Source organism: Diabrotica virgifera, chromosome 2 (genome assembly GCF_917563875.1).
Source record: "Diabrotica virgifera virgifera chromosome 2, PGI_DIABVI_V3a".
Classification (NCBI taxonomy): domain Eukaryota; kingdom Metazoa; phylum Arthropoda; class Insecta; order Coleoptera; family Chrysomelidae; genus Diabrotica; species Diabrotica virgifera.
In genome coordinates, this window is record NC_065444.1 from 273,296,752 (window position 1) to 273,318,418 (window position 21,667).

The following is a 21,667-nucleotide window of genomic DNA, read 5'->3' on the forward strand; positions in this document are numbered from 1 at the left end:
GAGCGTAACTTGCTTACATTTGATGCTAGAAATTTTTTTTATAAAAACAGAAATAAAGCTTTATTTAAACACTTTAAAAAGTTGTAATGTGTTTTCCATCAAAAATACTTCATTATTTGGATATTTCACATTGAATTATTCTATTTGGAATTTTTCGAATATGAACCTATTTTTCATTAGCTATAACTCTGCTCTTGATAGGTATAGAGACCTAATATATACACCGTTTTTTTCACTTTTTTATAGGCTATAGTTTTTCTAAGAATATTTTTTTCGACAAAATGCTTACGTTTTGAGATATTTGCGAAAAACCGTCTAAAAACGTGGATATTTTGTTGAAAAATGAACATATTCACTTGCAAATAACTCGAAAAGTATTGATTTGGTGAAAAAGCTCTATAGAACAAAAGTTGCTTAAAATTAGTCAGTTTATCCATTTCGGGACTTATCTTGGACATATATTTTTTCACCCCCGAGATGGGGTGAAAGGCACCCCCAGGGCAAAAGCACACATCGGCACCATATCACTTTTTTCTTTGACATGTTAGCTATTTGTATGGCAAATTTCATGTCAATCCAAGCGGTTCTTTAAACTTTACAGCAAAAACCGTGAAAGAATGTACTACTATGCCTGGAGCAGATTGTGGATCAGATCATAAGACAGAGATAAGAACAACCATACATAGGTATAAATAATGTGTGTCAAGAACTGGAGCAGCATGAAAACCGCCATAAAAATAATTAACTATTTAGAAATGTTCCCGAGAGTTCAAGCCACAACTTCAAGCCATTCAAGACCATAATGGAGAAGTAAAAACCGAGATAAAGAGCATTGCAGAAACCTGTAAAGTAAAAATTACTGCTCAGAATTATACAAAGATACGTCAAAAGATGCATGAGTCTCAGAACACAAGGAACATGGAATCAAAGAGGCAGAACGAAGAAGATCTAAGACCAAGAGATCTTGTGTGAAGGCTTTAGTGAAAAATTGAAACCAAATCCTGAAAGTCTAAACGATTATTCGTTAATGTGAGTAAAAATATAACATCAACTATTTTGCCGCAACAAGATCTTATTTCCTATCTCCCTAATTCAAGAAAGGTCTCGAATTCATTCTTTTTAAAACCAGTCGATAACTCTGAACTGACCCAAACAATCAATAGTATCAAAAGCAAATCATCCTGTAGTACTGATGGACTATCTATAAAATTTTTCTCTAATCTCACAGAAAATGTGTTGGAAATCCTCGTCTCACTAATTAATGATTCCTTCGAAAAAGGTAAATTTCCAGAGTGCCTAAAGACAGCCATTATTATTCTTCTTCATAAGGGTGGTGAAAAATCTAATGCCTGCAACTATAGACCTATTGCCTTACTACCGGTACTCTCCAAAATTATTGAGAGACTCATTAAAACTCGACTTATGTCCTTTATCGTTGATAACAACATTTTATCTCAAAATCAGTTCGGCTTTTTAACTAATAAATGTACCACTGATGCCATGTTTTCTGTACTACATGAGGTTTATCATGCACTAAACAATAATCTTTATACTGCCACTGTTTTCTGTGACTATGCCAAAGCTTTTGATTGTGTACATCACGACTAGGTATTTCTTTGAATTGGTTCCAATCCTACTTGAATAATAGGAAACAACTAGTTAGAGCAAATGATACTGACTCTAGTCTCAAAAACATTGTATGTGGAGTACCGCAAGGTTCAGTATTGGGTCCTCTTCTGTTCCTTACCTTTATAAATGACATCACTAATTTAAAAATCGATGTATCACTTGGAGCAACTCAACTATTGCATCTCTTCATGAAACTATAACTTCGGATCTACTGACGATAAAGACCTGGTCTGACTCTAATTTACCCTCTTTTAATATAGATAAAACAGTAGCATTATCCTATAAAGGAGCTCTTCAATCTTTGCCTCTTAATAACAGCCAGATCAGTACCGTTGATTCTGTAAAATTTCTTGGTATTTTTTAGACAGCAACCTCAAATGGTCCCTTCATATCGATTCGTTAAGTAAGAAACTCGCCTCAGCTTGCTATGCAATAAGATCTTTCTCAAGGGAACTCAATTTAGCATCTTCTAAAATAACATATCTTTCGTTCAAGTCTCATCTTCAACATGATCTTCCTTTTTGGGGTTCTAGTAGAGCTGCTCAATTTGATGTTATTTTTAAATTGAAAAAAAGAGCAATAAGATATCTGTAAGTTACTTCAGAAATCACGGAATTTTAACACTTCCATCTTTATATATTCTAAAAACGGTTTGTTTAATTCGTAAACACCTTCATGTCTTTCCAGCAAGGCCCAATCATATTTACTCCACCAGAAATTCAATATTTGATATTTATTTACCGATCCCATCCACTGAGTTAGTAAAGAAATCTATATTATATTCCGCAAAAAAACTTTACAACCATCTCTCTTTACAACTAAAATCTGCAACATCTTTCCCCAAGTTCCGTAAAATGACAAAAGCCTATCTATCTAAAAGACCATATTATTCAATAGAAGAATTTCTTACCCGTGTTGAGCTGCCCCCCCCCCCACTTGCAAAAATTAAAAAACAAATAGCCCTGATTTATGAGCTATTTATGAGCTCTCATATTCCGCAAACTAAAAATTTTGAGCTCGTTCCACTGAGCAGGAATTTAATACCCTAGTGGGGGGGGCTGAGTCAGCCCCCACTAGTTAAAAATAGGAATATTGAATCGGTTTTTGCGGCAGAATTACGAGCTATTTATGAGCTCTTGAAATTATATAGTTTCGATTTTTGAGCTCATCCCCTTCACCCCCAAACAACCCTTTAATTGATTTAACTTAAGAGAAAGATGCTGAGAAAACTTAAAATATATCGTATTGCGGATATAATTCATATAGCTTATATACTCTAAGAATAAACTATTAAATCAAGAGCATTTAGATTATTGAGCTACAACCCCTTCGCAAGAAAACCACCCTATCTTCCCGGCTTAAGAGAAAGTTGTACTTAAAATGCATTAAACTAATTATTTGGCTACTACATATCATTTAATAATTTATAAGCTTCCAAATTACGCGCATTTAGATCAGTAAATTGCAATTTATTTTGTATAATGCAGTCACTGAAGGTAAAAATCAACGATTACCTTCAATTTCGGTGAACCTTCATCGATTTTCACGAAAATTGGTCAGTAGTTAGAGGATACGTCAAGAAACAAAGGTACCACCTTGCGCCTTTACCTTGAGGGTGGATACCGCCCCTTCTAGGGGGTGAAAATTATTTTATAAAAAATAAATGCACAAATCAATAAAAGAACAAATTAAAAGCAAAATTTATTATATAAAGTTAATAAAATAAGTCAATACTTTTTAAGTTATTAGAGATCAAAGATTTTAATTATTTGTGAAAAAAATGCATGTTTTGAAAAGGTTTTTTGTAAATCACTGAAAAACTTTAAGTTTTTACAAAAAAGTTAATAGTAGTTTAATTCGTATAGCTTATATTCTAAGAATAAACTCTTAAATCACGCGTCTTTCGATTATAGAGCTACAACCGCTTCGCAAGAAAACGACCCCATATTCCCGGCTTAAGATAGAGTTGTTCTTAAAATAATTTAAATTAATTATTTGGCGACTACATATCGTTTAATAATTTATGAGCTTGCAAAATATACGCATCTCAATTATTGAATTGCCATTTTCTTTCTATAGTGCAGTCACTGAAGGTAAAAATCAACTATTACCTTCGATTTCGGTAAATCTCCATTTATTTTCACGAATTGACAATAACAACTTGGGGTTTTAGCCTGGGGTATATGTCACCCCTTCTCGGGAGTGAAAATTACTTTATTAAAAATAACCCCACAAATCGAGAGAGGGACAAATTGTAAGCAAAATTTGTTATATAATGTGATTAAAATAAATCAATACTTTTTGAGTTATTAAAGATCAAATATTTTAATTTTTGGAAAGAAAATGCATGCTTTAGAGCGATTTTTCATAAATGACTCAAAAACTGTAAGTTTTTACAAAAAAGTTTTCATCACTAAAATAATAAAAAATATAATGAATTGCTTACTTGAAAAACCCTTTAATGTTAATTTAAAGTAAGTTATTGGTAATTAAATGTATATTTTTTTCCGCGACTGTTCAAATCTAAGGGTTCAAGCTTAAATAACGGGAAAGAGATGCATTTTATAACACTTAGGTACTAAATACTTGTCAAAGTACTTAGAAATACCTATGAAAAATAAGATCCAGAAAAAGTTGATAGTATCAAAATCCGCTGACCAATTTTTGTGAAAATGAATGGAGATTTACCGAAATCGAAGGTCATAGTTGATTTTTACCTTCAGTGACTGCACTATAGAAAGAAAATGGCAATTCAATAATTGAGATGCGTATATTTTGCGAGCTCATAAATTATTAAACAATATATAGTCGACAAATAATTAATTTAAATTATTTTAAGTACAACCCTCTCTTAAGCCGGGAATATGGGATGGTTTTCTTGCGAAGGGGTTGTAGTTCAATAATCGAAAGGCGCGTGATTTTAGAGTTCATTCTTAGAATATAAGCTATACGAATTAAACTACTATTAACTTTTTTGTAAAAACTTGCAGTTTTTCAGTGATTTACAAAAAACCTCTTCAAAACATGCATTTTTTTCACAAATAATTAAAATCTTTGATCTTTAATAACTTAAAAAGTATTGACTTATTTTATTAACTTTATATAATAAATTTTGTTTTTAATTTGTTCTTTTATTGATTTGTGCAGTTATTTTTTATAAAATAATTTTCACCCCCGAGAAGGGACGGTATCCACCCTCAGGGTAAAGGCGCAAGGTGGTACCATGTCACCTTTGTTTCTTGACGTATCCTCTAACCACTGACCAATTTTTGTGAAAATCGATGAAGGTTCACCGAAATTGAAGGTAATCGTTGATTTTTACCTTCAGTGACTGCACTATACAAAATAAATTGCAATTTACTGATCTAAATGCGCGTAATTTGGAAGCTTATAAATTATTAAATGATATGTAGTCGCCAAATAATTAGTTTAACGCATTTTAAGTACAACTTTCTCTTAAGCCGGGAAGATAGGGTGGTTTTCTGGCGAAGGGGTTGTAGCTCAATAATCGAAATGCTCTTTATTTAATAGTTTATTCTTAGAGTATATAAGCTATAGGAATTATATTCGCAATACGATATATTTTAAGTTTTCTCAGCATCTTTCTCTTAAGTTAAATCAATTAAAGGGTTGTTTGGGGGTGAAGGGGATGAGCTCAAAAATCGAAACTATATAAGTTCAAGAGCTCATAAATAGCTCGTAATTCTGCCGCAACAACCGATTCAATATTCCTATTTTTAAGTAGTGGGGGGGCTGACTCAGCCCCCCCCCACTAGGGTATTAAATTCCTGCTCAGTGGAACGAGCTCAAAATTTTTAGTTTGCGGAATATGAGAGCTCATAAATAGCTCATAAATCAGGGCTATTTGTTTTTTAATTTTTGCAAGTGGGGGGGGGGGGCAGCTCAACACGGGTGAATTTCTTAATGAATAACTAAGAAAATTGGGTTTCATACTCAGTAGCTTAAACTGTTAATTCCTAATGTTGTATTTTATTTGTTGTAAGAATGTTCAATTTGCAATTTATATAAATTTTGCAATTAATTGTTTTTGTCTTTGGTTTTATATCATATTTACTGTATATTGACGATTTATCTAATTTTAGTAAATTGTAGTTGTTATTTGTTATTTGTTGTTGACATTATTTTTCTTTTGACTGTATCTAAGCTTTGTCCATAAAATTGTAAAAATTTTCAGTGACAATAAAGCATATTTCTATTCTATTCTAACTCCCCACATGAGACCGTCCATCTGATACAGAATAGCAGTTAAAGGACACTGGAAGCTAACAATATTTAGAGTGTCACCACGTTCTGACATGGGTTCAAGAATGAGGAGGAGGACTACAAGAATATACTGAAATAGGAGATGACTTATTAACCAAAGAGTGATTGTACATAGATTAGAACAAAGATATGAAATGTTTTATAGTGTAGGAAACAAAGGTTGAACCTCGCAAAATGGACACAAGTCCGGTTTTATTTTTTTCTGGTATATCAAGGGGTGCTTATTATGAGACTAACTTTTTCTTAAAAAATTTCGCCCCGGAACCCCCCTTTTCATCCCTTTAAAGGGGGTAATTTGTGGTTTTTGCGAAACGTAGCCCTTCCTGTACCTTTTCTAAAAAATTTACTTAATAATAAAATGAAGAGGACTATATTTCCTACTATTTATTTCCCGACAGCATATGTCTATCACCCACCGTTCAGCGGGGGTGGCGCCCCAAAGTTGACAAATTTTTAAAAAAGATGTTTTAAAAAAATTATTTTTCCCTAACTGTAATGAAAATTAAGAAGAAACTCTGGGGAAATTAATCACAAATAAGTGGCTGATTTTTTGGTATAGGTTTAAGGGCAATTGCCCATTTTTTAATTACAGGGTGTTACATTTTAAAAAACCCCTTTTTATACCATCTGAACCGCCTATGCTAGAGTAAAAAACTTTCAGCGATTATCCAGGTACTGGTGTTATTTACAAATTTCTATAATGCACCCCCATTTTTTTTCCGGAACCACCCCAAAAAAAAAGGAAAATTAATAAAGAAAGTGATTTTCTTGGAATCCTTCACACATCATGCCCTTTATTAAAATGCTTCATATATAATTTTGTGCACGTTATTATTACCCATGGATGGACATCAAAAGCGATTTCTTGATGCAACCCCTGTAGCCAAAAAAAAATAAATAAAGGGGGGTTGAAAAAAATTTTTTTTGCTTTTTGACCCGTATGTACGTACATATGCTCCATCAATAGGGTTTTTCATAAATATATATGATTATTGCAACAACCCTGCTGAAACTACCCCTATCCTTAAAAATAAACTGCAGAAACTACCCCTATCCCTTGGAGAGCATGTTTTTACGATTTTCTCATTACCTATGCATTTTTTAAAACAAAACTTATACAGAATTAAAGACCATTATTTTATCTACAAATAAGGCTCTATGCATTTTTTTCGTATAAGCAACCCTTACGGCACAGTGGCGCCGTAAACCTCAGAAATGCTTTGGTGGGCTCCAGTTTGTGTTTTTTTTCGTCACCTATTCATTTTATTGATAACGTACTTATGGAAAATAAAAGAACACACTGTCCGCTACACATTATGTATGACCTATGCATATTTTGATTATTTTCTTAATTAATTCTCCTTTTTTTGGGGTGGTTCCGGGGAAAATATGGGGGTGCATTATACAAATTTGTAAATAGCACCAGTACATGGATAATAGCTGAAAGTTTTTTTACTCTAGCATAGGCGGTTCAGATGGTATAAAAAAGGGTTTTTTAAAATGTAACACCCTGTAATTTAAAAATTTGCAATTGCCCTTAAATGAAACCTATACCAAAAAATCAGTCACTTATTTGTGATTAATTGCCGCAGGGTTTATTTGTCAACTTTGGGGCGCCACCCCCGCTAAACGGTGGGTGATAGACATATGCTGTCTGCAAATAAATATGTAGTAGGAAATATAGTCCTCTTCATTTTACTATTAAGTAATTTTTTTACAAAACGTACAGAAAGGGCTACGTTTCGCAATAACCATAAATTACCCCCTTTAAAGGGATGAAAAGGGGTTCCGGGGCGAAATTTTTTAAGAAAAAGTTAGTCTCATAATAAGCACCCCTTGATATACCACAAAAAAATAAAACCGGACTTGTGTCCATTTTGCTAGCTTCAACCTCTGTTTCCTACACTTACACTATTAAAATAATTACAAAGCGGATGATAAGATGTACTTTATAGGTATGACTTTCAAAATTACGAATCTTCTACTACATAGTTACCTGACGTCTAGATATTATATTTTCCTAGATCCCCGCACTCAACACCAATGTTACCTCCGCCTGTATATATTCACACAAACAACTTACTTCCTTATGATAATCGATTTTGAAAAATATCACACTTTCTTTTATTTCTTCACTATTCTTTACACATTCAGAAAATATGGAAACCGAGCCGATTGGTAGATACAATACATTTAATGCGTACAAAGATTGCTGGACTACTAGTAAAAATTTGGCCTTTTTCCAACAGAAAACGCTAACGAATCATAAGGTAGGTATAATTAAATAACAATTTATTTGAAATAGAAACAACCTCCTAGAAATTACGAAATCAGTAGATTATTTACGAAAACTTTATACAAGTGTGGTCATTGACTAAAATAAAATCAAGCCAAGCTAATACGACATTAACGACAATTCGGTCATACAATACATAGTACAAAAGATGTCTGATGTAGGAAAAAACTGGAATCGACCAATAATAATTTAAATATAATAAAGTATTCATAGAAAGTACCACAAGAATAGACATGAAAATGAAGCTAATGGAAGATAAATTACATCGATAACCTCATAATCAACTATTACTCAGTGTAAATTCTATTTTGGAACAAGTAAGCACAGTTTATACAAAAAGGAATGCTTTATAGTTGTCCTAATAGCTATTTGGATGACTACCTACATGTGTGTTCAAGTGAAATATTTCAGATTTCTACTTGTATTGAACAATTTTTGTATAGTCCAGGCAGTATTTGTCGAAGTAATAGAGAGAGAAAAGTTTGCAATAATAGACCTTTTCCATAGAAGTCTACTTTTTTGCTGTAATCACTTCAGGATGTATCTTGTATCAATAATCACGATATATGCTAGTGGCAAACATTATGCTTTATTTTTTATTTAACAAAATCTGAAAAATATCGATAATTTTTGGTTTTTTGCCCATAAAACTTGTCATATAAAAGAAATGATTTCAGATGCCTCATAAAAACAATTAAAGCGACCCTCTGATTTAAAATTTCCTGTTATGGCCATTCTAGCCGTACCTATGCATTTTTTGTTTCTATAATTGAGGCGTTCTTTGCAAAAACCCCCCCAGTTGTCATTATTTACAACATTGGAGATATTTAAAAAAAAGTTATTTAATTGAACTGTATTAAGCTTACGGAAATTCTCAAATTAGTGATTTATTATGTTGATGATTACACACGGTTTACAATATAAATAACATTATTTTCTCCATTTGTTTATTTATGAAGGACCTTTATTCATTTGACAGGAATTTTTCATTAATTTATAGGAAAAACGATATTTATAACAAAAAACCAAAATAAAAAATGAACGAAAAATGGTGTTTACTTATAAAATCACTCAACACAACTATTCGAAGGAACTTTAACCTATAAAAACCTACTGACAGCCAAGCGATAAAGTTTCCCCAAAAACACCAATAGTCATTAACAACTATGGTTTTGAAGGGAATTGCGCTTGACATATGGGGCTTATGCGGAATCGCCTATATTTTTGTCGCTTAATATTTTGGACTATTGTGATTTTAATGGAAGTTTCTTACGCAAGGAACGTAGGTAATTAGTCCTTCAATCCATAGATGGCACAAGTCCATTTCCGAGAAAAAATGACAACTGGGGTTTTTGCAAAGAACGCCTCAATGATATTAAAAGGTTTTCATACTTTCACTCTAAAACGGCCCCTGGTACTGGATCAGGAGTCTTTGGGAAGATATGTAATTATACACTGCGGGTCAGAGAAAACGGGCACCCCAAAAATGTTGGGGTGCCTGTTGTCCGATTTAAGAAATTTTTTTTAATATGTTATAGCCTTATTTTTTAACAATATCGCTGCAATAATATTACTACTAAACAGGTAAATTTTCATTGTATACCGACCGGGTGTACGAATCAAACTGTGTTCTTTTCTTGCTCTAAAACCGGTTCAGATATGCAAATGAAATTTGGTAGGTATTAAGAGACAGTTATTGCGCATTTTTTGACATACAAGTGACATACGAGTCACATTACCCGGTCATATTACCCGTATGCACGCCAATGGTGAATATAAAATTCTTAATTGTATGTCAAAAAATGTGCAATAACTACGTCTTAAAACCCACCAAATTTCATTTGCATATCTCAACCGGTTTTAAAGCAATAAATAAATCGTCAGTTTGTAAGGAAAAATTCAACATCCCGTATCTCGGAAAAAAAGCATTTGCGAACATACGATTATAAAGCAAACTGTCATTATTTTTAATGCAAAATTACCCCTTAAAGTTTGTTGCACTAATTATAAACACCCTGTACTGATTAAGAACATGGCTAGTTGTTAAAGTACCTAACTTTTGTATTATCCAACATAAGCGAATGAATCAAAAAAACAGAATGGTAAGAAAACCTGAGGCTATAGTTGGGTTTTAATTTCAGTATTTTATAAATGTTAGAATATTCCACAGGGTGTTGCGAACTTTGAGAAAAAAATACAGCTTGATTCGTACAACCGGTATACAATGAAAATTTACCGCTTTAGCAACAGTATTATTACAGCGATATTGTTTAAGAATAAGGCTATAAAATATTAAAAACATTACTTAAATCGGACAACAGGTTTAGGAGATACGAGACAACAAAAATGACCCATTTTTTGGGGTGCCCATTTTGTCTGACTCGCAGTGTAATAAATTTTACAGCCTAGGGCCTAGGTCAATATACAACTGTGTTCCTGGCTAAAGTTTTTGCTTTGAAAGTCTGCGTTGGATGAAGAGCCCCAAAGCAAAAAAAAATCAACATTTATACAGATAGCCAAGCGGATAGTAAACCTCGCCAAATCAAAACTGGTGAGGAACTGCAAAGATCTCCTCAACAACGTGGAAAAAGATAATAAAGTGTCTTTAATATGGGTGCCGTGTCATGAATGGACACATCAAAATTAACAAGCAGATTTGTTGGCAAAACAACAACAACGCTCAAGAGAAACCTTTGTAGGCCCATAACCATTATGTGGCATCACTGAATGTACTACAAAAAACGAGGTTCAGAAGTGGCTGATAAGGAATCATCAAAAGAAATGAATAGCCATGCAAAGACAAATCCAGACTAAGAAACTAATTGTTACAAAACTTACCTGACTTTTCTATGATCTTTTAGGCACTAATGTTTAATTTTAGTTGACTTTATTTATTTTTAATAACTTACTTCTAAACAAATGAAAAACACTGAATTTATATCCTTTATTTTACAAACTACGATATCTAATTTATTTATTACACCAAATCTACTAATTTATCTAATTACAAATTCAAAAATTATACCGCGCCCGTTACATATCAAAGTACACCGACGGTTTCAAATTCACAACTGACTAAATATACAGTTTTGTTTCCTTTTTATGGAAACATAATCTTTCGCGAATATTCCTGAAAGAAATTGTATGTTTACATAATACAAGTAAAAGAATGGTACAGAAAAATCGAGAAACAATATTTACATAATAAATCAATAAAACTTCTAGAATGAAAAAGAAATATCGAGGTGTGTACCTGTTAAAACGGTCCCCCTTTTAAATGCATTCACAAACACATAAATCAAATTCAGCAACCAAAAAGGGTCTGTTAAATTATAATAAATAGGCCAGGAGCTAAAAACAGTCGGGTGACATATTCATGTCACATAATCAAGACTATTGATAAAAAAACTCTCAGGCAATTTTATGAACCTGAATAAACGAAAGATCAAAACGGTCACTGAAATGGTGACTGGACATTGCCGTTTAAGAAACCACCTAGGATACAAACTAGGTAAGGTGAATGAACCATGGTGGAAAAAATATGAAATGGAAGAAGAGACTGACATATACAAACTATGCCATTTCAATGTGCTTAGTGATATGAGCAGGGGTGTAGTGGAGCCGGAACGCACCGGAACCCTGTTCCGGTACTGTTTTTTGCGTTTTTTTTTTAATTGTGGCTAAATGATTACTAAAATCTAAAATGTTACTGAAACCGCATCGAAACAAAATTCCTCAAACCAAATTACAGCAGATTACAAACAGCGCAGTAGAAACGTTTTTGACTGTTTCCGTTAGTTATCACAAAGTCATAGCGTTCCGGTACTGCTTATTTTGCATTTTGCGACTACACCCCTGGATATGAGGCAGAGGATTCTACCAAAGGAGATTCTAAAACTACCAATAACAGAACTGTTGGCATTTGTTGAGGTCACAGGATTTTTAGATTTTAATGGAAAAAACAATGTATGATGTAAAGATCTTACGACCAAGGATATTAACGAGTCTCGCCTGAACTAAGAAGAAGAAGTAGAACAAGAAAGTCATGTAGACTTGAAAATTTATTATTAGATCTATAATTCATCTATGAAAACAAAAACGTTAACATTTAGCACTAAATTTTATAAATCATATTCAAACTCACGCTGTTTGATGCTCAAGAGCTCAATGGTACCTCTAGCGTGAAACATTGGATATTTTATACATCCATGTTCAAAACCACATCATTTTTATATGTTCCTATGACGGATTAATTATAAAGGGTTTATACCCAAATATTTTTTACTTTGGTGGTTAGCATGTTAGATTCTGAGAATACACTGATGATGATCGGTCAACCGATTGAAAACTAGTTATGTCTTTGATGTAGCCCTGTATAGGGATTTTAAAAAATAAATATACCTTTTATAAAGGATTTTATGTTAATGCTGTTTTATTAACTTTTTCACATTGATTTTGAAGATATAAATGAGGTTCAGAAGTGGCTGATTCCAATGGAATCATCCAGTGGAATCATCCAAGAAATAAAGAGCCACTCAAGGGCAAATCCAGACTAAGAAAATAATCAAGAATATTGAGAAAAAAACTCCGAATTGATGAACCAATAAACGAGATATTAAAACAGTCACTGAAATCGTGACTGGAGATGGTCCTTTAAGAAAACATCCATAACAACTAGCTAAGGTGAATTAACCATGGTTTAAAAAATGCGAAATGGAAGAAGAGACTGACGTACACATCCTACGCTGTTGCAATGTGTCAACTGAGGATTGAACCAGAAGAAAACTACCAATAAGAAAACTGTTGAGCAATAAGAAAACTGTTGAAGCCACAGAACTTATAAGAGTTTAATGGAAAAAATAAGGTATGGTACAAAGGCCTTGTACCAAGGAAAAATCAAGAAACAATATTTACATAATAAATCAATAAAACTTCTAGAATGAAAAAGAAATATCGAGGTGTGTAGCTGTTAAAAAGGTTCCCTTTTTAAATGCATTCACAAACACATAAATCAAATTCAGCAACCAAAAAGGGTCTGTTAAATTATAATAAATAGGCCAGGAGCTGAAAACAGTCGGGTGACATATTCATGTCACATAATCAAGACTATTGATAAAAAAACTCTCAGGCAATTTGATGAGCCTGCATAAACGAAAGATCAAAACGGTCACTGAAACGGTGACTGGACATTGCCGTTTAAGAAACCACCTAGGATACAAACTAGGTAAGTTGAATGAACCATGGTGGAAAAAATATGAAATGGAAGAAGAGACTGACATATACAAACTATGCCATTTCAATGTGCTTAGTGATATGAGCAGGGGTGTAGCAGGGGTGTCCATATTAACGAGTTTCGCCTGGACCAAGAAGAAGAAAGTCATGTAGACTTGAAAACGCCTGCGTGATTCTTGTAAAATTCAATCGCTCTAAAATGAAGGATTATTAGATTTTTATATAAAAATTATTTAGGAAAACAAAACCATTAAATCTTATAAATCATATGAGCCCATCAGAATCAAAACATGCTAAATCCTAAATTTTTCCTAAAGTTCAAGTAAGTATCTATTAATTTAGAGACATAATGTTTCGGCTCAAAACCTTCTAAATCCTCTTTAAAATACCACTGAAAAATTAACATATAAATCAAACCCTGCTATGTGCTATGTCCGTAGTTTTATGAACAATACAACACTTCTTTTTCTTGTACATTTTGTATGTTTTGCTATCAAAATGATTCAATACATATTTTTAGTGCATTAATTGCGCCTAAAAGCAGTTGAAAATGAGCAATAAAGTGGACTTAAAATCAAAACCTGCTAAATCCAAACTAAAAGTACAAATTTCTGAATTTCTATACCAAATTAGTGTGCCATTTTATGTCATTTATTGATGCCACTTTGATTAAGAAATGCCGGATACTTTTTGGGAAATTTACATTTTTAATGTTTTTTTAGTCTCCAGAAAAATTTTAAAAAATGGATCTAGCTAGCAGGTTTTTGATTCTGTATGCCTCATATTCAAACTCATGCTGTTTTATTAACTTATTTCACATTCATTTGAAGATATATCATAATAGTTACAATAAACAAACTCTTTTTTTGGTTTTTTTACTAACCTTATAAAAAATTCACAGACCACACCACACTCGTTCAAGAGCACCACGAAACTAAAAATGATCAAGGAAACAACTAATAACAAACATTAATAAAAGGACAACACTAATACTACATACACAATACACATGGTTTGTCCTCATTCCTAATATTATTCTGAGAACGTACACAACAGACAAAGATTGTTTAGTTTAAACAATGAATAACAATATCACGGAATGTTCCTGAAAAATTGTTTGTTGAGTATCATCATCATCGAGAAATATTTCTGTCCAGTTATAATAAAAATAAAAGATTATTATAGGTATGAGAATATCTTCTAGCGGTGTTTTGTTGCAAGTTGCAACGACCTTAACAATAGAAATACGAGGGACATTCGGAAAAGTATGCGTTAAAATAGTTATTTATGAAACAGTTCATATCATGAAGTATGCTTTTTGCGAACGCACGCGATGTTTAGAGCATGAGCGACAGCGGAGCGAGTGCTATACATCGCGTAAGTTTGCAAAAAGTACTTCACGCACAGTTTCATACAATATTTTATCTACGATAAACAAATAAAAAAACTGTAACTCTTCGTCACTGTAATTCATTTCTATTCTACAATTTTTATAACTTTGACATTTAAAAATTCCAACTTCTTTCAAACCACAAAACTGTCAAAACTTTTGTTGTAATTTATTGCTCACATGTCATCACCATGACAACGCGAAAGTTAAGGATATTTGATTATATGAAAGTGTGCCAAAAAACAGTGCGAAAAAGTAAATCCCATTTAAAATACATTGTTTTTTCGTTCAAAACGGCTGAGCTTCTCTTCGTTTGATTTGGTCATGGTCCACGTTTCGCATCCATATGTTAGTACAGGTCTGACGATGGATTTATAGATTTTGACCTTGGAACTTCTTGTAAGATTTTTTGATTGTATAAGCTTATTCAGTGCGAATAGACAGCGATTTGCCGACTGGATTCTGTCTTTTATTTCTTCAGTAAGATCGTTGTCAGCTGTGATTACTGTAGTACTCTTTCGAAATTGAAGATGTTGACCGTCATATTTTGTCCTATCCTGTCTCGTCGTGTCGTTCTATTTATACACATATATTTCCTTTTCTCTTCATTAATCCTCAGCCCTACTTCGCTTGTTGCTCCTTCCACCTTGTTGAAAATGGCTTTTGTGGATAGGATGTAGTCTCCAACGAAATCAATGTCATCTGCGTATGCTAGTAATAACTTGGGACCTTGAACCGATAGCACTTCCGAATTATCATTGTTTTATTTCTGTGCTCTTTTTTATTCGGAGTAAAACTATTTTATTTCCTATTCGGTCAACCCAGCTTACCCACATAATTCGTTGGTAGATCCACATCTCAAAAGCCTCCAATTTTTTCATTATTGTTTCCTATTGAATCTAACTATTGACTCTTGTCAGGGTCCAGGTCTCAATGCCATACAACAATGTGGAGAATATGTAGCAGCGTATTGATCTGCTTTTAAGGTTTAATGTAATATCTCTACTAATGAGAATTTAATGACAATATTTAGTTTATAGAAGGCTGCTCTGGCTTTTTCAATGCGTATTCTAATTTCTTTATTTACATCCCAGTTATCGTTAAATTTGACGCCCAAATATATGATATTCTGGACCCTTTCCAACTTTATTCCCCAAGCTCTGATGTTCATTGATTCTAACTCCGTTTTGCTGACAACCATAAGTTCTATCTTAGAATTGAGGGGGTTAGAAGTAAACGGGTTTAAGTGCACTTTTTTAAATTTTTACTCTAAGTACAGATTCGCATACTTAAATGGTATTAGAGCTTGGTGGTAAAACGATTTAACCATATTTCGCCCTAGAGTCGCCATCTATCGCCATTACATTTAGTTCACTGAAAACAATTGCAGTTTGCTTTGGTAGTAAACAGGTTTAACCATGCGCTTGAACCGTTTTACCACAACACTATTTTTAGTACTCTGTAAAAACAAATAGTAATAAACGGATTTAAGTGCACTTGAACCATTTTACCACAAAACTATTTTTAGTACACCCATATCTCACTATACCGCCGCTGTTTATACGGAATTTCGCTATAACGGCGCTCTTCAATTAAGGCACCTTTTTGGATTTACGGTCTAAAATGTTTCGCTATAACGGCCAAAAAACTTTTTTTCGATGTCAATACATCTACATTATGGAAAATTATACTAACTATATTATAGAAAAAAAAATGGAAAACTATTGATATATGATTGATTATATGGATTGAGGACAATAACAAACAGAGAATGCCAATAAGTCAAATGACTATCCATGAAAAACCTTAAAAGTATTTTCGAAAATTTGGAATAGAATGGAAATACTGATGAATCTGCTGAAGGTGTCATTTTTCAAGCAAGCTTGAAGCAAGTCATATGAAAATGAAAGATGAAACAGCTAGCGTTGTTGAGACCGCAAGGAATATCCCAACATTTTAAAGGTAATTCTTGAAAGAGGTGGTTATAAACCTGAAGAAGTGTTTAACGTAGGCGAAGCAGGGCTTTATTGAAAGCGAATGCCTGATCGCACGTACATTTCATAAACCGAAAAATCTGCGCCTGGTTACAAGTTGTCTAAAGAACGATTAACATTTTAATGCAAATGCCACGGATAATTTTAAGCTAAAACCAAGCTAACTATGTTACATGTTTAAAAAATTTGGAACCGATCCACCGAATTTGTATGAGTTTGTATTAGAATATTTGATTCGTTATACGGCTTTTCGCTTTACGGTCAAGTTTCGTGGAACGTATCTAGGCCGTAAAGCGAGGTATGGGTGTATTCTGTAATGTGTAAACACATGTTAATACAGGATTAATTTTAAGTAAATAAATATTAGATTTGTGACCAATTTTAAAGACTAATTAAGTGTTATGCAACGTGCCAGTTGTAGTTACACTGTGGATAGCAGATGGGACAAAACTAATTAGTAATATGGACCCAGTTATGCAACAAGGAACCAACTAACATTTTGTCGAAAATGGAGTTACTGGTTCCTATAGACTGGAAATAATATTATTCATGTTCTGCAATAACGAACCAAACGTTCTGGCGCGTCAGCACCATCTAGTGGATGATAGAACCATATTGCAGATTAATAAATTCGGTTATACAGGTTTTCAATTTCGAACCAAGTAACTTTGGTTCCTTGTTGCAGGCAGGTATCTGTAACATGCGACAGTTGGTTCCATGTTGTAGATTTATTTCAGTAGGTTCCAGATGATGATCATTGGGAATCAATAATTTGTGAAAATGTTACCTAACCAAAATAAATTTCCATCGCAAAAAATTATGAGAAATGTAACGTTGATGTCGTCAACTTCCACTGAAGCTTATATTTGCAAGGTGCGAGAGGTACGTGTATTGTTTTATATTTTTTTAACTTCTTACCTTAAAAACATTTTAAAAATTCTATCGAATACATATTCATATTTTTAGTTACTTCTATCTAATAGTATGTTAGTTGTCAATTTAAAAAAAGTTATTTTTGTTTATAATTTTTTAAATTCCACTTTGATTTTTTTATAATATTAAGTTGGTTCCTTATTGCAGAATTATTTTTTAGGTCCAGCCAATTAACAGCGAGGAAAAGCAGGGACCAAGTACCAGCAATAGTTCACGTGCAGAATTATTAGAGATCAGTAATTTTTATGAACAGGATATATTGATTACTAACGAAATGGGTAATAAGAAAGATTCTTATGATATTTGCAATGTGCGAGAGGTATGAGTATTGATAGATAGTATGGCACAGTTGCCGCTAGGGCATCTATGCCATTTCGTTCGTTGCAATCCGGGACTGCACGTCGTGGTTTGTTCTGGTTGGATCAGAGAGAGCAGCATTATGTGCCTCCTGATGAGAGACTAATAAGTTTCGAAACCGGTAGAGGTGCTTGCTGCACTCTCTGATTGGACTAGAACATGGTGCGGCTGTATTTTCGTTTCTGCGGCTGATTTTTTGAGTACCGCAAAATTAGAAAAAAGAATCACTAACAGAAAAAAAGTAAAACCAACCAAACAATAAGTTGGTTAAAAACTAAAGAAATTAAATTATGTAAGGAAAAGCCTTATAGCATATTTTTTAAAACGACGTACCAAGACCAGGACGATTATACAGAAGTAAGCATAAAAAAGGGAACAGGAAGAGAACCTTCAACTGGACCACAGTTTGCCATATATTTAGAACCATTGTGGCCTAAAGGAAAGCCAGTTTCAGATGCAAAACTTAAATATATACAAAGTTACCTGCATTTAATATCCTTAAGTTACCACCATTTTTATACAAATCTTATAGCAGATAGTACTATAGTCGAGGATATAGACGGATTTGGCGGAAATCCAGATTTCGAACCAGATGCAAACTGTTAGTGTTATATTTAGCAACATATAGACGGATTTAGCGGAAATCCAGATTTCGAACCAGATGCAAACTGTTAATGTTATATTTAGCAACAAAGAACCACGTGATTTTTTTCTACATTAGGAGTTAATTTTTTAGTTGTTAATTTGATTACAGCATTAATACCCATAAGTTTTAATAAATGAGTTTACTTTTGTGTCGTTTCTTATTATTTTTGTATCCAAATAATTTCATCAAACATATAAAACGTTTTTCTTGATTTTCTCAAAACTACGTTAATGTCGGTTGGTTCCTTGTTGCATAACTGGGTCCATATGTAGTTAACATCTGCACTTGAACCGTTTTACCAGTAACATTTATCAACACCATGTACCGATTCAAGTACATTTTTTTAATAATTGAAAAAAAGGAAGGATATAGTAAGAGTAATAATAAACCGTTATATTTTTATCATTTTATAGTACATTGTACACTAGACATATTTTAGTTTAATGACTCCTAGAATTTATAAAACTTAAGAGGATCGGTACGTATTTTCGGCTGCAATGCTATTCAAATGGGGATTCATTTTTTTTCGAATCCTGAGAAAACTAATAAGTATTTTTCAAAAATTTAAACGCAGAATGAAAGATAACGTTATTAGCGAGGGCCGAAAGTCCCTGAGAACTTCTATAATGTTTATTTTAATAAGTTACAGGGATGAAAAACTAAAATGTAGTGTGATTTTTAATTTCAAATATCTCATTCGAAAGAAACTTCTTATATATTCTAAGGGACTTTCGGCCCTCGATAATAATTTAGTCTTTCATTTTGTGTTTAAATCTTTTAAAAATATTTATTAGTTTTTTCAGGATTCGAAAAAAATGGACACCATGTCCGTGGAAATCGAACATTCGCTATCTTTGTCATACAACGCACTCATTCGAATATAATGTTATGACAAGACTCAAGACAGTGACAAGTAGAGATGGGTCCGACCCGCTATTCTGCTAAAGCAGTTCATTCTGCTACTGCTTTTTAACGCTTTTACGATGATAATAAAATCAATCAAAGAGTTGTTTATTAAATAGTATTGATAGTGTATTTGAAAAATAATAATTGATTTAAGGCGTACAATTAATAAAAAGTTATTTATTGTTTATATATTATTTATGGAAAATCCAAGTACTTCAAGTCATTAAAGTTCAAATAAAAGTAAAGAAAATAATCGTTTTCGTTTTGATTCAATTCGAGTCTCTTGCCATCGCACAGTGGTTCCAAATGCTGAAAACGTGGTCATGAGGCGAAAAAAAGAGTCCCTATTTAGGGATTTTCATGTTTACGGTTGTTTTCTCATACTATCGTAGAGTCCTAATACGCAGGTATGAGGATCGACTGGATGTATTCTGGTTCACAACTCAGGAACAAGTGGGCCATGTCCGGGGTTATTTTGGCCGGCAGAGAAAGTGAAAAAGAACGCGTATATTGAAAACGCTGTAAAACGATTTGTGGTTTATCAATTTTATCGATGTAAAGCAGATTCTTCTTTGTTAAGTATGTAGTAATGTGAGATGTAATTTAAATCAACATTTATTAACAATTAATACCTTAAATTTGTTAATGCATAAATAGTGAAAATATACTTGAAATAATTAAAATTTTGTAAAGATGCATTCAAAGAGTACAAAATTCTGCATAATTCTGCGACTAATGTTTATTAATCTTAAAACATATAGTAAGGACATACAGAATCACTTTGGTTTAGCTGCCTATAACTGCCTATGCATTACTGGCAGTTGTTTGAATACAAAAGTGGGAAATTACGCATATTATATAATTCTAGCGATTGTTGAGTATGTATGGGCAGTTGTACATAAGTAATAGGTTCTGAATATTGTACTTCATAAAGAAAATGTATTGGTAATTAGCAGTTTCAAAAGTCCCTTATAATATAAAATTTTAAACAAAAATGCGGCTAAAATAATATTTTCGAATTTCTTTCGTCCATATTGGATCCGCCATTTTGTTTAAAAAAAGTAACGTTAGATTTGTAATCAGCGACCTTAACCTAATCAAATTTGACAAAAAATTTTCCTTTTTGATTGATATTTTCAATTTCTATCCGCTATGTTGGACTCGCCATTTTGTTTTTCAGAAAAAATAATGCCAGATTCGTAATCAGCGATTCCAAAAACTATTAAGAACGAAAGTAATTCCAAAATGTATAAACAATATACGCTTTTAAAGGTTCATGACCACGTTTTCGGCATTTGGAACCACTGTGCATCGGTGTCATCTCGACTCGGTTTCGGGGTCTCTACCCCTTATCAAAGAGGCTATGCAAGTAGAGTCTACTTGCATAGCCTCTTTGATAAGGGGTAGAGACCCCGAAACATGGTGTCAGAGGATGGCAAGAGACTCGAATTGAATCAAAACGAAAACGATTTTTTTTTTTTCATACCTTACTCGGTTTAGAGTACAAAATGACCACGTTTCGTTAAAGTATTCTGAGACGCATTGTTGGAGTGCTTCTCCTAGCGGCGCCGCTTGGTACTATCGTATCTCGGTTAACAGAATCCTGACTCATGGTCGAAATTTATTTTTATTTATTTTGTCAAATAAAAGTATTATTTTATAAGAGTTTGTTCCGATAACCGTAAATAGGTACGAGTTTAGCTACAAAGTAAAGTGCCCATGGTGGCATAAAATGTAGTAAATGCTAATGCTTCAAGTACGTACTACATTTTTGAAGATTTCAGTACACTTAAAAAGCATTTGCTTTTCTCCGTAGTATTTGCTACTATTATCAGCCTACATAGAAGAATGTACTACGCTTTTGAAGTATGTGCTTGTTTAGTAGTATTTTGCTTCAGTTTAAGTGAAGTTGGTGGGTGGACGTCTTCGGCGTAGGTGTTTTTTTGTTACAATATGGCAGCATTTATGAATGTGTGTCATAGAAAAATTTACAAACTAAG

At 33.0% G+C, this 21,667-nt stretch overlaps 1 protein-coding gene across 6 annotated transcripts in view; it reads right to left on the minus strand.

Annotated features, from left to right (window-relative positions):
* Nucleotides 1–21,667, minus strand: part of LOC126880629 (protein fem-1 homolog CG6966) — a 379,485-nt gene that overhangs the window by 63,498 nt on the left and 294,320 nt on the right. Inside the window, exon 1 of one of the 6 annotated variants that reach the window (XM_050644648.1) lies at nucleotides 7,910–8,125. The exons of the other annotated variants lie outside the window; for them this stretch is intronic. The gene's annotated coding sequence lies outside the window, so the exon portion shown is untranslated. Of the gene's footprint in view, nucleotides 1–7,909; nucleotides 8,126–21,667 lie in introns of those variants that run through there. 6 annotated transcript variants of the gene reach the window in all.